Below are 17,857 nucleotides of genomic sequence, written 5' to 3'. Positions count from 1 at the left end.
AAATAGAATCATATTGGATTACCCATTCCTCCCAGCCCCTCCTGATGGAACAGAAGACAGCCACAGTAAGACCCCTTTGGGGGCTTTAATCTATAATTTTTCTCCTGTGTGTGTGTGTGTGGGGGGGAAGCAGAGTCTCTGTGTGTGTGGGGAGGGAGCAGTTTCTGTGGGTGGGGGGGAAGCCAAAGGGGGCTTTCGCCCATTCTGCCTGGGGTGTGTGTGCCCCCTCGAGTCTCTATTTTGATGCTTGCTCAAAACTGGTTTTCAAATGGTGACTTAAAGAATGCATTTGCCTGGTCCTGACTCGAGTCCGATGCAAAAGGGGAAATTCCGCCCCTCCTACTCATTATGCATAGCTAGCTGCCTCTGTCCCTTTCCATGGTTTGCAAACTTTCAGGTGTCAGGTGTTGCTTTGCATGGTTGCAAACGTGTTGCTTTGCATGGTTGTGTTGCTTTTCAGTTGTGTTGCTTTGCAAACTTCTTTGCACCTGCCCCACCCTTGCTCCCCGCAGCTCAGCTGTTTGTCGGGGCTGGGAGCTTTGTGCGTGGGCAGCAAGCTCTGCTCAGAGATGCACATTAAGGGTGGGAGGACCCCTTTTGGGGCCCATATCTCAGCCCCCCTGACCCAATCTTTACAACACTTGGGGGGTCTGGCAAGAAGGGTCCTTTGAAGCTCTGCTGAAAGTTTGGGACCTCTACCCCCAAAAATGCCCCCCCTGGAGCCATGGAAAGGCACGGTTGTGTTTTTAATGGCTTTATTCGGCCAAAATTTGAATTCACGCCGAATTGCATGGACCCGAAGAGGGGGAGTTCAGACTTCGGCATATCCCGAATCCAGAAGGGCCGAATTCAGCCGAATTCGAACTATACCAATTTTTTTTCAACAGCCCTAGTTGACATCATGTTCAGGTGAAAACTATAATACCAGAGTTTCCAGAGTATCCACTCACACGCTGACTCCTGTCTGCTCCTTGCCTAGCCCCTAGAGTTTCCAGGGAGTTATCCCTATTTAGTTCTTAATTAGTGGATAAAGTAAAATTCTTACATTGGTGTACTTTAAAAAAAAAAACTTCAGAGTTCACTGGATATTTTTAAAGGACTATTTAAAGTACAGGTTGTCCACAAAATAACAAAATAATCATAACTCAAAAGTTTGAGCATGTGCTTCTGCTGTAAGCACTTTTATGCCCTGCAGGTTGTATAAACAAAATTGAAACTTTTGTTTTAAGTGACTTCAAATCTTGATCCCACTAAACTAGAAATTGAACCCTGAGGCATATGAAATACATATACAATGTTCCTGTGTGCAGTTTCATGTCACCACAAAGGCAATTTACAGTCTCACAAGAACTGGTATTCTGCATACTGCTACAGGAAAAACAAACAAACAAACAAACATAACCTTAATTTTTTGTCCAATAATTTAAACCCCCCCCCCCATGGTTTGGCTGCCCTCCCAATAAATTGGTTCATATCTTGGGTTAAGCTGAGCTAATTATATAGCTTTACTGTTCAGCTTTTATTTAATCTTTGTATCATAGTATTTGTAACTGTATTTGATTTATAATCCAATGTGAAACATATTCAGGTGAGGTACATTGTAAATATTTACACCTATATCTATTTTTTTGTTGTACATACCAAACATGGCATTTGTCATCATGAAAATGCTACAGATGATCTGGATGATTTTCTTTACAGAAATAAAATACTCAAAACATTTGTAAGGAAATCTTAATAACATTCCTGTAAACATTCACATCTGAAGGAGTATTGCATAATAATGAGCATATGTGTTCACAGGGTTCTGGCCTTAGCTTGGGTTTTTGTGGCTGTCATCATAACAGTTTCTGCTCACATTTAGAGATGCCCCAATGCAAAATACAATTGTCATGATAGTTGTTAAATTACAATATAATATATTTGTTATTTTTTACTTTTTGAATTGCTGATCAAAAAGAACTTGGGAACATGATTGGTTGTGTGAAAATCTGCCCTCGGAAATAGTCACCTGGATTTTGTTACAGATTCCCAACTTGACAAAGGATTACATTAGAGTGCAAAATAAATTCTTATGTACTTCATACATGGCGATGTACAGAGAAGCAAAGCATTTGATTGGTGTTACATTTGGTGTAACATCTGAAGCTCCTCAAGTAAGTTGCACTATAATAAAGTCTAAGACAGGCTGTTAAGGAATTTGAGTTTAGTGCTATAAAGGAATTCATAAGATTTAAATTCCCAGCAGAAATCCATTGCTTATTTTCCCTGTGAGACAGATTATGAATGTAGTGGAAGCTTACTTGAAAACAGCCAAGTCCGCATAAACATTTTCAGAAGGAGTCACTCCCATCCTATTCCTAAAGGATAATGCACCACCCCTGGATAAAGATTGCTAGCATGGCTCCCTGTTTATGTACAAAAATACACACAAAGTCAGTGTGCTCTTCGGATGATGATGATGATGATGATGAACTTAATCATCATCCATCTTTCTCACTGATACTCAAGGCTGATTAGAAAACACTAACAGCAGTAGGATTAGGATCACAGCACCAGAAAATAATGGAAACAGAAAACTGTGTAAGGCAATGTGTTGGGAGTCTGTTGCAGTTCAGCTGGTATCCAGGGTCAGACTTAGACTCACAGGCCTTTTATGCATGGTTTGGATCTCCCTGGTTGGACCTAGGTTCATTGCACATTAATGTAACCCAATTTGGGGAAAACTGTATGCATTGGCTTGAATGATCAGGGACAAAACTGTGTGCTAATCGAGCCATGAATACAGAAAAGCAGTCTCCCAAGCTCAAATCAAGTCCCACCCCTTTAAATGCTGCTCTGTAATTGGCTTACTTCGCAGTGCTCACTGTGAGAGATTTCCTTTCCCCCAAACCCAAATGCCACATAAAAAAGCATTTTAATAACAAAAACCAGAGCAATCTGAAAGAAGGGGGGAGAAATTCAAGCCTCATTTTTAAAAAGCCTTTCTTTTGCTCAGAAAGAGCTCTGAGGTAGCAGGAAGCAGGAAGCACTTGAATCCCTGCCTCTTGGACTTCCGGTAGAGTGCTGGCCCAAGCACCATGTCTCTCGGGGATCTCCCCGAGAGAATCCAAATTGGGATGCAATAAGGCACCCCACCCAAGTCCCAAATAGCGGACTGGGATGCAGGATCACCCCTGCATGCCGTGAAGAGCAGTTTGACTCCCATATTCTCTGAGATAGTCTCAAGCCTCTCGGAGGAGTGGATGCTGTCCTGCCGGCAACTGAAGGGAATTCCATTGCCATGAATGTCTCTTTGGCTTCAAGCTTCGACCGCCTTAAATAATTTAAGGAGGCTTCATGCCTCCTTCAAGCTTCGACCTCCTTAAATAAACACTTAAATAATAATCTTTTTGGAACGGAAACCGCATCTTCCGAAATTTGAGTAAGTTACAAGAACTCTCTTGTTTTTTACCTTGGATTTGAAGTTTTGAAAGACTGGGAAAATCACCTAAGCAATCCGTGCTTCTCCGCCCAAAAAATAAGTGACTTTGGAATTAAAAAGATACTAGATAAACTAGCCGGAGCCCTAGCTATTTGATCAGCATTTAGACACAACAAACGGGACTTTTGAAAGACATTACAACTACCAATCAGTTCCCGAGACATCGAAAGGGGTAGGAGTAAACAAGAAAAATACCTCTGGGTCTTTCTGGCTTGAGAAGGTCCTCCAGCCACGTTTTCACTGGAATGATCTATTTTGGAACACCAGAAGACTGCAAGGAAATATACTTGCTGCTTTTCAACATACCTTATAACTAAGACTCAGCACCATCGAGATCGGAGAAGACAGACTAAATCATTGAACCGGAAGTGCATTTCCCTCGTGCAACTACAAAATATCTCCTACGACCCAGGACCATAGGGAGGAGACAACGGAAGGTCGGCGAACCAACAACATCCTGTCTACTTCCTACTCCACTGCCGAGCTAGAGTGTCACTAAAACTTGATGGTTTGTTGAAACTTTAAGTTTCATTCTCATTATAACTGGAACAATTTAAACTGATTAAAGTTGGCTGAAATACAAAGTAAACAGATCTAGGCCCTGCCATTTCATTTGAAAGACAAATGTTAAGGATATAAATTTTGACTTTGTTAAAGACTGGATTTTTAAGCACCACTTCTCTTGTAATATCAAAATTTCTGGAATCCTTTTAAAAAAAACAAATATGGATAAGATGGAAAAAAATACAGGGAATGCTAGCGAAACAACAGGATCTGATAAGTAAACAACAAGAAAAAATGTCACATCAATTGACTCAATTAACTGGCATGTTAACCATGTTAACCAACTCCAACCAATCTATTAACCAAAAACTGGACATTTTGACAAGTGACATGAAAAACATAAAATCACAAGTGACTATAATGAAAACGGATATGGGACAAATGGATTTATCAATAAAAAAGACAGTTGAAGAACAGAAAGAAATGAAGAAAAAACTGGAAATTCAAGATCAACTAATTAAAGCTACGCATTCCCAAGAAAGATTATTAAAGATCAACTTGCTATGGTGGAGATGAAAGTAAGAGAATCTAATATTCGCCTTTGCAATTTGCCGGAAGAACTAGGTGATACCAGAGAATCAATTATAAAATCATTGGCTAATCTAACTCAGATAAGTGAACAAGATTTGAACTACGCAATAAGTAGAATATACAGAATCCGTTTACCATCCAGATTAGAAAAATCAAAGACCAGAGGTGTTAAGATCTCCTTGTATGACAATAGGATGAAAGACATGATTATGCAAATCTTCTACGACAATCCTTTGTCAATGAAGGGAAACCCACTGATAATACTCAAGGATATCCCTCAACATTTGATGATGAAGAGAAACATGTACAAGGAGTTCGCCTTGATACTGAAGAGGAATGGAATAAGATTTTCCTGGATATTTCCACAGGGACTTATTCTTACCTACAAAGGAGTCAGAACTACCATCATTTCACTGGAAGACACTGAAAAATTTCTGAAATGTTATGAACAAGATCTCACCAATATTATTCCAGAGCAGAAGCAAGAACAAGAAGAAGGGAAAGAAGCTCCATCTTTGAAACTTGGACAAAAAGGAACAGATATAAGAAACTCTAGAAGTGGTGGAAAAACTAAAATTCATGGCAAGAACAAATCCAAAAGACATTGTACAACCTATGGGTGAAAGAGAGACTCGGAGAGCTTACTATGGAATTTAATAATAACCAAAAAAAATCTAGTTATTATTGATCTAATCCTTTTACTTTAATGATAATTTTTGAAAATAACCTTTTTACTATTATTTTAAGTTAAAAGATAATATGTAACTGTTATATCTATTATAGTGATAGAAAATAGAATTGATAATACAGTTTGGAATATCTTAGTAGGATTAGAACTTTAAATACAAAAGAATGTATAAATTTATAGCAAGACGAAGGAAGATGAAGGGGAACTCCTTTTATTATATTATATTTTTTTAATGATGAAAGAGCTTTTCGACAATATTGTTAAATTTTTCCTTACGCTACCTATTCATAAAATGTATATGTTGTTGAAAAGTATTTCCCTACAGTATAATATTTTGAAAAATAATAAAAAAATTATATATATAAAAAAATTGGATCCCTGCCTCTTTACACACTGCTTCGTGATTGGCTGTGAGAGAAGCCAGTCTTCTGTGTTTCCCCCCGTTTAGTCATCTGCACACTGCTTTGAGCTGGGCTGAGCTCAGGGGAGAGGGAAAAGTTTAATTAACAGAGGAACAGGAAGAGCCGGGTTGGTTTTGTGTCGAAACAACGTCGAGCTACCAAGGAATGGGATATCATGCATACTGAAAAGTTAGATCCTGTATGAAACAGGAATAAAGGAGGTTGCATCGACCATGCATATATGACCACAGACTCCCCTTTCTGGTTCAAATTCAGTTCATGCTTCTAGACCTCTTTGTTACAAGAGAACTCAATGGAAGCTCTGTCTGCTCTCAACATTCTGTTAGCTCCCATTTACTTCTCTTAGGGAGCTTCAGGAGTGGAGTGGTCTGTCACAGGGGCACAGCAGGAGATGTAGTCCTGCAGGAATGTGGATCCAAGGCCATTAAAGGATTTGTTTATGATAATCAGAGCCCACCAGTCTTTCAGTGGGCAACTCACATAGAATATTGGCTTCTTTGTGCATATCACGCAGTCATTGTCAATTCAAGTAATACAACAAGGCTTTAGTTAGGCAGTTATTGCAGAAGGGATGCCATTCCTGTGGGTAAACATAATTGCTTTAATCTAATCACTCTGATGCAGTTGCAGGGGCTTCAAAAGGTACATGGCTTTGCTCAGGCTTATATACATGGGGACTCGACACATGCAGAGGCTGCAGAAGTCTATGGAATCTCAGCTATAGATCATTTTTCATCATATAGGACAGGGCTTTCAATAATTCCCAGTGAGTAAGCTAGAATTATTTTGTTTAAAGTAATTGAAAGACCCAGAAATGTCACATGAAGGAATCAAAAATAAATAAAGTCTTATGGGACTGAGATTTGGAAGGTGTCGATTTTTAATAGTAATTTTTTTCTTTTTTGACTGAGAAACAAGGTTGTATCTATATGTTCAATTAGAAAATTTATATGCCACTTTTCCAGAGACATACATTTTTGCAGTTTTGACCTCTGTTGATGTAAACATCCAAATATGAAATTCTGGGTCCAGCTCAAAAGATAGTTGAATTACAGTGGCACTTTATGAATTTTCTATCCTATTCTGTATGTAAGTATGAGGAGCTCAATCATTAGTGTCACATCTGCTGAAATGCAATGCTTGAATCTTGTTTAATTCTCAAAGTCTGAAATATAATGAGATGTTGGTCATTTATGCATGGGAGTTCACATCAAGATGCATTGGAGTCCCCGCCCCTTGAAATTCTGCTTTGTAATTGGCTGTAGTGCCTTCTGTGAGAGAAAAGCCCAAGCCAATTACAGCATTAAAAAGCATGTTAAAAAACGGAGTTCTCTAAAAGGAATGGGAGGTTGGGGGAACTCAAGCCTTGTTTCTAAACTCCTTTCTTCTGCTTAGAAAGAACTCACAGAAACAGGAAGCATTTTAATGCCTGCCCCTTGACACACTGCTTTGTAGCTGGTTGTAGTGCTGTGAGATAAATGTCACTCCCCCAAGCTTCTGTGTCCCGCACTTTGCTTTACGCATGGGGATTTCACCTGGGCTAAACTCAGGGGTGTGTGTGTGGAAGAATCAGGTTAATAGAGGAATGGGAAATCCTGGGATTTGTGGTGGCTGGCCACGAGGTCATCTTTAATGGATGGAAAACTCATGCATAACTCCAAGGAACAACCAAGACAGACCAGGGGCGAATGTGAGTGAAAGTACCCATGCATAAACGGCCATTGTTTTCTCAAGTGATATTAAGATTATATTGGGAAAACTTTGTGTGTATCAAGCACTTGTGAATGCTATTAATGCCTTACAGAAAGCAGATGGGTGCTATTTTAAAACTGAATATCCTTTCCAAACACTGCAGCTTTCCCATTCAATTTACAGATGTGGGAAATGCAAAAAGTGACTGAAGCATCACTGGTGAAAAATAGCCTAAAATATTCAATTTCCCTGGCCTTACCTTAATTTGTACCAGACAAAAAAAGCAAAGTAAGTCACTTCCTGATTTCCAAATGTGGTTCTAGCAGAAACTGCCTTGGCAACTTGCCCACCCTCATTGCCACACCAGAGTCGCACAAAAGTGAGCAGATTGCAGAAGCAGTCATCTTTAATGCGGAGGTGCTACCTGTGGAGTCTACGGGGACCATCATGTGATGCTCTTTCTTTATCCATGTGCCAGATCAACGTAGAGGTGGCTGACATGCTGGGAGCAGCAGCTGTCCGGCAGCGATTAGAGGATGCAAAGCTCAATAGCAGCTAGCAGGCAGCCAACAGGGAGCCCTGCAGGGGATGCCATATCCTAAGGGTTGTTGAAATTGGTGCTGATGGGGAGAATCCTGTTCCAACAAATGTTGTTAGCACTTGCCTATAAACCAAGCTATCATGCACATTTGGATAGCAAGTGAGATTAGTGAATAGATGTTGAAGTTGCTGAAAGAATAATAAGCAGGAAATCCCAAGTGGTGACATTTTGTCTGTGTGTATTTTGTTGTGCTTTTGGTGCTCTGACATTATGACACTGATTGACAGATTTGGTATGGGATGTACAGTTGCTCAGGGAACTGATGGTTGGTCACTGAGCTTCTGTAAGAGTAGAGGAAGCTGTCAGGTTGTCTGAAATTAAAAATTCATGCAGGGGAAAGTTCTAGGATGTGTGGGTGGGGCCTAGTGTACAGGAAGGTGAGGGGTAAAGAGGCTAATCAGTAGGCCATTGAGTGGGAAGAGAGGAAAACAAAGACAGGTAGGGGGAGAATGGCACTTGAGGACAAGGGCAGAAAAGAAAGTGGATTGAGGTGAGGAGAGGCAAATCATAGAAAGGTTTCTGAGGAAATTGCATAGTTCAAGATTGTTGGTTATTATACATTACATTTGGCAGAGTAAGTAATCACAGGTGTATTAGCTTAAACATAAAGATTTATTCCTTAGCTAACAAACTGGATATAACTCCTACATGATGGAAAAGCTAAATCAGCTAAACTAGATATAACACAATGTTGGTTAACTCCCCCCTTCTAGAATCAACTGCTTTACTTGATGCCCTACTGGCTACATTCAAATCTAGCAGTTTACTACAAAGAAGCAGTTATCTTTCTCATGACTGTGAATGTTGAGACTTGCATATCCCAACAAAGATGAAGGGCGATTGTATGGTTCGTTGGAAGGAGAGAGGAGACTGAGGCTGGACAGGAGATGGGCTGGCAAAAGGAAGTGAGATAAATGAAGCAGTGGCCCGAAAAGCAGGGCCTGAGGAAATGGAGTTATGGAGTTGAAGAAAAGAAGAACCAAGAAGAAAAATGGTCTGGAGGGGGGAAATTAACACATGGCCTAGGGATGGACTGAATATTCTTGGCAAGTGAGAAGGCAAGGAAGAGAGCCTGTGGAATGCAGTGTTGCTTGATCCATTTCTTGAACTCAGCAAGGGAATTTTGCCAGTTGTTGCTCCTGATAGCTACTGGGTAGTAATGTGCTTTGGCAAACTTAAGGGACAAGAGCCAGGGAGCAGGTGTGTATGTATATGGGGGAAGGGGGGGATGTTGCTTTAATTCACATATTAATTTAAACCTTCTAGCCAATTCTTTGGCTGCAGGCTGCTAGCTGCATCTGGTTTTTCTTACTTAGATACAGCAGTGCAATCTTACTAGTCTGGTACAAGAAATGGCTACTACAATTCATTCTAAACATAACATACATTCTCAAATCAATGGTAACTTTTAAAGTGTTTACAACTATGGTATGAATTACCACTGCTTATGGGGGGGAAATCCTCTTATGTGGATGATGCTTACTAAGAATATGTTCTTCTCCTACACAGATGATATTACTACTTAGCATATAGTACTTTACAATACGCCAGACAGACTGGCTAAGAACTTAACTTTATACTGTCTTCTGTAGTTGGATAACATGGTAACCAGTGTTGTCTGTTTCAAAGGTTCAGGTTCAAATAGGACAGATAAAATCAGTTCATCATGTGAAGAATATACCACCTCCAGTTTTATGAAGAGAGGCATTAGTTCAAAAGTAGGCCTCCTGCTAGCTAGTAGCAGTTCTGTGCATAGCGAGTTAAAGTTATTTTACTTTCCCTTGATGAAGAGCCAGTTGCTCAAAATGCATTGGGATCTAAACATTTGAGTATTTGTCTCCTGCACTAGGTAGATGTTTGTTTGTTTTCTTAATTTGAAAACTGTATCATTTAAAGGATAGTTTGGAAAGAGAAGGCTGACCTTTTCTCTAACAAAACCAAAAAGCCAGGTAATATCTTTTCCTAGGACCAACCAAAATAACATAAAACAGCATACAAGCTTTAACATTCTCCAGAACTCACTATCAGGTTGGATGCTAAAAAAAGGGAGGGTAGGGGAAAAAAGATGTTTCAGTCATGATCCTAAGTCCTTGACTAGTAAGCATCTCACATGAAATGTTGAGCACATATTTTAGGTACAGAATTCTACCTGTGCCCTCCATTGCACCTGTGCTCCCCCTCAAGGTTGCTGCATTTCAACAAGTCTGGAAGGCAGCAGATTTTCCAGGATCTAACATCAGAAGAGTCTGACTTCCCTCCCATTACCACTTTACTGGGTACAGAGCAAAATTTCCATAGCAGGAGATCACTTTTTTTAAAAGTAATTTTTATTATTTTTCTGGAACAAGTAAGCATATATTGGTTCTTGTAGGTTATCCGGGCTGTGTAACCGTGGTCTTGGAATTTTCTTTCCTGACGTTTCGCCAGCAGCTGTGGCTGGCGAAACGTCAGGAAAGAAAATTCCAAGACCACGGTTACATAGCCCGGATAACCTACAAGAACCAATGAACTCTGACCGTGAAAGCCTTCGACAAGTAAGCATATACATTTCTACATTTGTTAAAAACCATCAACAAATTATGTTGTTATTGAAAGTATATCTAATATAAATATAAAAAGAAAAAGAACAAAAAATAAAACAAGACTTCCCCTACATCTTCCTCCATCCATTAATAAACCTGTATACTCTTTGGTATCAACAATTCTAATCCTAATATTTTTAATTTCCTTCATTAAGGGAAATCTCATACAGTTTTAAAGATATAACATTGAATATAATCATTAGAAAATAATTAATACTAACACAGAAAAAGAAAAGAATTAATAAATCTCATTAATAGTAAATGGATTAGATCAATAAGTAACAATTAACTGCTTTATAAAACAATTTCTCCGTAAACACTCCATGTCTCCCAATCACCTATTCATTATAAATTGTCTTTCTAATGTATTAATATAGTAAATTATACCGTTATTACCAAAATCAAACCTTTTAACCAGTTCCTTATCTAGTTCCAAAATATCTAGACTCTTTTAGCCAGTCCTTTTGTCCAGAATTTCCAGAGTCCCCCACTTTTCCTCATTAACACCAAACACCGAAGAGCATCGTTGGATATTGTTGGTAAAATTCCCTCTGCAAGCATAGAGTTCTCATAGTAAACCTGCATTGTAGTTTCTTCAATTCCAAAACCATAAAGAAAGATCCCAGTAGCTCCAGCCTTTCCACCCTTCAAGTCCTCCAAGCTAGTATCAAATAATTCTTCAGGCAAATTGTAAAGACAAAAATTAAAGTCTCTCACATTCATATCAATCATAGGCAGCTGGTCTGTTGGAGTTTCTTGTTGAGGGGATGCAGCGTCAAGTTGTTTATCCTGGCTCTCCACTTCCTTTATGGGGATTTTCTGATCTTCAGCCATCTTCTCAATTGGAGAATCCACTGCTCTCACGTCTGACTTCATTGTAGTAGTTGGTCCTTTATTTCTTTAATTACATCCAAAATAGTATCCAGTTTTTGGTTAATAGATTGATATTGGGTGTTTATCATGGCAAGTAGTTGATCCATCTGTTTATCGCACGTTTCATGCTTGCTGCTTTTTAAGAGTTTTGTTGAAACTTAGTTGGTAAAGTCCAGACAAATACACCAAAAAATAAAAAGATTTGTAGGTAATTCAACAGGATTCTTGTATTGTGGGTAGTACTTTAATGTTAAAATACCATCGAGTTGAAAGCACTCTAGTATGGAGCTGCTGCAGAGAACAGGATATACCCAAAAGGTTGCAGGACCGTGGACCTTCCGTTACCTCCTCTTGTCCAGGAACTTGGGAATTATTTGCCAGTTACACAAGGGAGCCACACTTCTGGTCTTACGATCTATGATAGTCTCAAGATGGCATTAGGCACTGAAGACAGAAATACGACACCTAAGGAGGGGGGGTTCTTCCTCCCTCCCCTTTCAGCGTCAAAGTATTTAATTGGTAGTTGTAACGTCTTTCAAAACATCCTGTTTGTTATGTCTACCCACTGATCAGATTGATAGGATTCCTGCCGATTCATCTGATGTTTTTTTGTTTTCTAAGAGTCATTTATACATCAGGTGGGGAGGCGTGGATTTAATAAATGTGTTTGGCAATCCTTCAGAACCTCCAGATCCAGGAAAAACAAAAGAGTTTTTGTAACTTATTCAGATTTTAGAAGAGTAGGTATTCTTGCTTCCATGTAGTTGCTTAGGTGGTAATAGGTAGAGGAGATCTGAGCCTGATTCCAAAGAAACGTTCACGGCATATTTCCCCTCAATGCTGGCTGGACCGCACCCAATTCCCCGAGAGTCTTCCTCTCTCAGAAAAATGGGGGTCAGACCGTTCTTCAGGCTGCAGGGGTGTTCCTGCTTCCCAGTCCACTATTTAGGAGCCGGGTAGGGGTGCAGGGTGCACCCCAAATTTGAACGTTTCTTGGGTCCCTCGGGAGCTCCCGAGGAATGTGGCGCTCAGATCAGCGTCTCTAGCGGAAGTCGTTTTCCATAGCAGGAGATCACAAGTCGATTCCCAGCTGCTCCCTCATGATCAGGTTGCAAATAGCTGAACAGCCCACGGATTAACTGGTTGCCTGGAATGGTATGTTCTCTGTGACCTACTTCAGTCAACACTGGCTGCTAATAGTTAGGCCCCTATAGCCCAATAATGTTACACTGATTTACTAGGTCCCCTGAATGCCACGCTTTTTTAAAAAGTAAATCTCTAGCACTTTTCCTTGTGGAGATATAAGGGGAAAGGTATGCTTCCACAAAGAAAAGCTAGGATACATTTCAGCTTGGTGACCTGGGAACTAGTAGAATGTGACAATAGATTGTTATGGCAGATGGAAAATGGCAGCTGTGCAGGGCTGAGGAAAGGAAAATAGTGCTGGTTTGGGTGGGACCTTAGGCAATGTGTATCTTTCCATTGAGAGCCAGTGTGGTGTAGTGATTAAGAGCGGTGGTTTGGAGTGGTAGATTCTAATCTGGAGAATCGGGTTTGATTCCCCACTCCTCCACATGAGTGGCGGAAGCTAATCTGGTGAACTGGGTTGGTTTCCCCACTCCTTACACATGAAGCCAGCTGGGTGACCTCAGGCTAGTCACAGCTCTCTTAGAGCTCTCTAAGCCCCACCTAGCTCACAGGGTGTCTGTTGTGGGGAGGGGAAAGGAAGGTGATTGTAAGCTGGTTTGATTCTTCCTTAAGTGTTAGAGAAAGTTGGCATATAAAAGCCAACTCTTCTTCTTCTTCTTCCATGCAGGCCACCTGATAATGTCCCTGGCCTGTGTTCCAAAAAAGATTGGAGAAGGCAGGCATGGGAAAGAGCATCCCAAGAATGGGGAAAGGACTAATGGAACACAATCAGACCAAAAGGGCGTGTGTCTGCTCCCACAAAGCCACTACAATTTGAAAGTGGAAGCAGAACCTGCCTGATTGACTGATTACAATCATATCAACCCACAGTTTATCTTGAGGAAGGGAGAAAGCTCCTAAGACTAAAGAACTAATTAGAAGTTTCCCTTTTAATCCTGTAGCATTATTATTTTGTTTTCATGGTTGTGAGAGTTCAGGCACATGGGGGTCTCAAAATGGGCTTTCAGAAATGGGGTTTTATGCCTGCAGAATTAGAAATGTATGGGTGCAACTAGCAATTCTAATGGATCTGTTCTGGAAATCTAGGCTTATTCTATAAATGGGTATTTGATGCATTAAAAAGGTCATCCTCCTCCTGATCTCTTCAGCGTTGTTGGCAATGCAATTATTTCTGCGGCACTAGAACGATGTGCCATAAACAGGGGGTTACGACTTCCCTTGGCAGAAAGCTAGTGCAGGTTTGCGGAGAAAAAAGCTCTTCAAAAACCAGCATCTTTAATAACAACAGCTGGAATAAAGAACACTTCAGACTAAGTAAATTGCTTTTAAATAAATGGGTTCCAGGTTGCTGTTTTCTTTTCTTTCAAAATCTGCTCGGTATGTGAAATCCCTCCCTTAGAAAATGCAGAGGAAATTCTTCAGTTATTGGATTTTCTATTTATTTTACCAATTGCCTATTGCTCCTGAGTAATTCTTCTACGAGCAGAAAGGGGGGAAATCATGGGAAAGACAGAATAACAATTGCACCAAATGATAATTGTAACAGATAGATAGATAGATAGATAGATAGATAGATAGATAGATAGATAGATAGATAGATAGATAGATAGATAGATAGATAGATAGAGGATATAGAAATAGATATAGATAGATAGATTTAGATATAGATATATATTTTAAAACTCTAAGTTGTCATTGATCCTGACTTAATTAGTGGCTAATCATTTAATAATGCAAGTTCATTTTTGTTTCACAAATACAAAACTTCTTAGAATTGCTGAATGACTATTTCTTTGGACCCAGTAAAAACTTGTTGCTCTTTCAGGCAGTGTGTGAGCTCCAGGCAGCTGGTCTTCAAGGTTCTGTTTCTCAGAAGTTTGTTATGACTGTTTACTCTCCGTTTGTGTGATAACTGTAATCTACCATGGGAACCAGGCTCAGCCTGGTAACCAACTGTGCCTTTGGTTTTCTGTATAAGTTCCAACCTGCTTGTATTCCCCCCAGTAGAGTCCTCGTACCATCCCCTGTAAGTTCCTGCTACTCACCTTATGCTTCCCAAATAAACCAGCCTCTTAGAATACCCTGTCTGGACGTTTGGTGATTGGGATTCAACAGGTGAACTCAGACCTTACACAGTGTTAACATTTTTCCTGACTCATCACTTGATTAAAAGGCTTTTATTGCAAACTAACTTGCTTCACGGAGGTGGAATGAAAGAATTGACCAAGCTCATCTGGCTCTAATTTGAGAATGGGCTGGTAATGTCTTTCTATTGAACCACATCAGCCTTGCGCTCTGTCCTACTGTGTTAGCGGTGACAGAATGGTGTGCAAGTACAATTCCACCTCACTCATACAGTACAGGTTTGAAACCTATTCCTGTAATATCATGCTATAAATGTTTCCTCCATGCTCTGTGATCACAGCTTTCTCTACATTACTGTAGCTTGTGTGTCATTTTCCAAACACTGGAACGGCTAAGCAAAATTAAGAAAAAGAAAGTTTAAGGAACAGATCTTTCTCAGAACACTTTTGAAAATCACTGAAGCATACTTGCATGCTTTGGAAGTGGAGGAAATTGAAGTCATAAAGAGCCCATCCCAATTTGCAGCTACGATGGCTACAGATTAGTCAGGAATGGATAGGAATGAAGACCTCTAGATTTTATCTATGGAGGAAAAAACAACTACAATATAATTGTTAGGGGTTTTATATTTGTATGTGTGTGTGTAAAGTGCCATCAAGTCGCAGATGACTTATGGCAAACCAGAGACTAACAGAGATGGTTTGCCATTGCCTTCCTCTGCATCATGATGCTGGTGTTCCTTGGTGGTCTCCCATCCAAATACTGGCCAGGACCAACCCTGCTTAGCTTCTGAGATCTGACAAGATCAGGCTAGCCTGGGCCATCCAGGTCAGGGCTATTTATTTGTACCACTCATGAAATGTATAAAATGTTAAGAAGAGACAACAACATTTTTGATGAGGTCTTTTTGTGTGTGTGTGTGGACAAGCATTCATAGCATAGGTAGTTTTTGATTATATGTAGTGTAGCTGGTCACAAGAATTTCAAGAGGGACTGCTATTTGGATGAAGATAGACCCCCCTTTTAATAGCCATGGAAAAAACTGATTGAAAACTGCTGCACTGAGTTTATCACTTGAGAAGGAGGAGAAAAGGGTCAAACCAGAAGCCACTGCATTTACAACAAAACTATGCAGAACACTGTCTCCCACATAGGGTTGCCAACCTCCAGGTACTAGCTGGAGATCTCCTACTATTACAAGTGATCTCCAGCCGGTAGAGATCAGTCCCTCAGGAGAAAATGGCACTTTGGCAATTGGTTTATAAGGCATTGGCGCCCCTCCCCTCCCCAAACCCCACCCTCCTCAGGCTCCGCCCCAAAAACTTCCCACCAGTGGCAAAGAGGGACCTGGCAACCCTAATCCCACAGTCAACTCTCACCCATTTCCCTAGAGCCCACTATCTGTCATTTCACATGTATTTCATAGAGCAGTAGAGGTAACCAAATTAATGCAAACTTGGATCATGTCTGAGCTGTCATTGAAACAACAAATGGGGAGCTGTCATTTATGCAACGAACACCTAAAAAAAAATATTGCAGAGCTTGAGAAGGTGCAGAAAATTGTAACCAAAATGATCAGGGGGTTAGATCAACTGCCATATGAGGAGCTGTAAATGCTTAGGGGCTATTTTGCTTAGAAAGAAGGCGGTTAAGGGAAGATATGATAGAGGCCTATAAAATTATGCATGGTATGGAGAGATTGGACAGGGAGAAGCTTTTCTCCCTCTCTCATAATACCAGAACACGGGATCATCTGCTGAAGCTGGAGGGTGAGAGATTCAAAACAGGGCTGTGGAAGCTGCCTAAAGGAAGCTCCACCCTGAGAACACCATCCCCCCACACCAATGTGGGCTTTCGCTTCCAGAAAAGCCCTGCCAGCATGGCTGCACTGTCGGTGGGGGCTGGTGGCCCCCAAATACTGGAGTGTTTGCTTCCGCACTGGCATAGGGGCCACCTTATTCGGGGATAAGGTGGCACCTATGCTGGCACGGAGTCACCCCCCCTTTAGGATTACAGACTTTGTGACCATGATTCAAAGGGCTGTTCTTCTGGCCACATATGCACCCAACAGGTCTTTGGACTTGTGAAACTGCTCCTGAAACTTATGAGAGTTTTAAAAGCACTTTGTGATACAGCCTTGTTAATGTGTGCATGTGCTGTCCATTTTTTTTTAAATCAAACATCCTAAAGGGCAGCTTTTGAACATGCCCAAAATAGCTTTTGATGTATCAAGGAAATTTCATATGTCCACTCAAAATCTGCAGTGGCTTAGATCTTTGTGCTTTGTATTGAAGTCCAGCACTGTTAAATGCATGGAAGAATTATTAAGAATTAATGGAATGATGCGCCATATTAATGGACTCTCATAATCAGCTGACCTGCTGTGGATTTTGAGTGGATGCTATGTCAAAGCACATAGAGAGGCAATGGCTTCATTATGTGCATTAGGAGTCACAACAAAGCTGGTGGTCATGTGGTCACCAAGTCACTAGGAGGACTATGTGGACCTGAGTACATCAGTACCATTTCTTATTAGCCCACCTTCTGTCCCTTAGATGTTGCTGTAGGAAGTCAACCAGGTCAAATTTATTCTTCTCTAAGCCTCTTTAATTCTTATGACCTTTAGTACAGAATACTACTTATTGTAGACTTATCTCTACTCTTTTTCTTTTGTTCTCTGTATGTTAATTTCTGGACACTGGAAAAGCTAGAGTGGTGCCAATTATGGAGAGAACTTGTAAGACATTGATTTATATGCTGTGAGTCAGGGGAACATGTTTATATTCATTTTCTTTGGGAGAAAGAGCAAAAATCAAGCGATATCTGACATTTCACTTTTTTGTCAGAGACAAAAGCAGATTCACTACAGTATCTACCTTTCATGTGAATCACAAAAATCTTGTTCTAACCCACAGAGTTTTGCCCGCTGTGACAGGAGAGGACTATTTAGAAGAGCTGCATGAAAAGTTCACTACTGAAAAAGCCAGAACAGGTCATGACAGTTCAATCTCTTTCCATCAGGCTTTAATGAATTAAATAATGCACATTAAAAGTAATGGTAACATTTTAAAAGGGTCAGGTATTTTGGAGCAGCTTGGATGGCATGATGTTTGCCCGCAATAGAGACACCACTGGTGCTTTGATGAGGGATAATAAAAATAGTAATAATAGTAATATATTAGTAGT

This window comes from Euleptes europaea, chromosome 8 (genome assembly GCF_029931775.1).
Source record: "Euleptes europaea isolate rEulEur1 chromosome 8, rEulEur1.hap1, whole genome shotgun sequence".
In the NCBI taxonomy this organism is placed as follows: Eukaryota; Metazoa; Chordata; class Lepidosauria; order Squamata; family Sphaerodactylidae; genus Euleptes; species Euleptes europaea.
Note: the sequence above shows the minus strand (reverse complement) of the source record.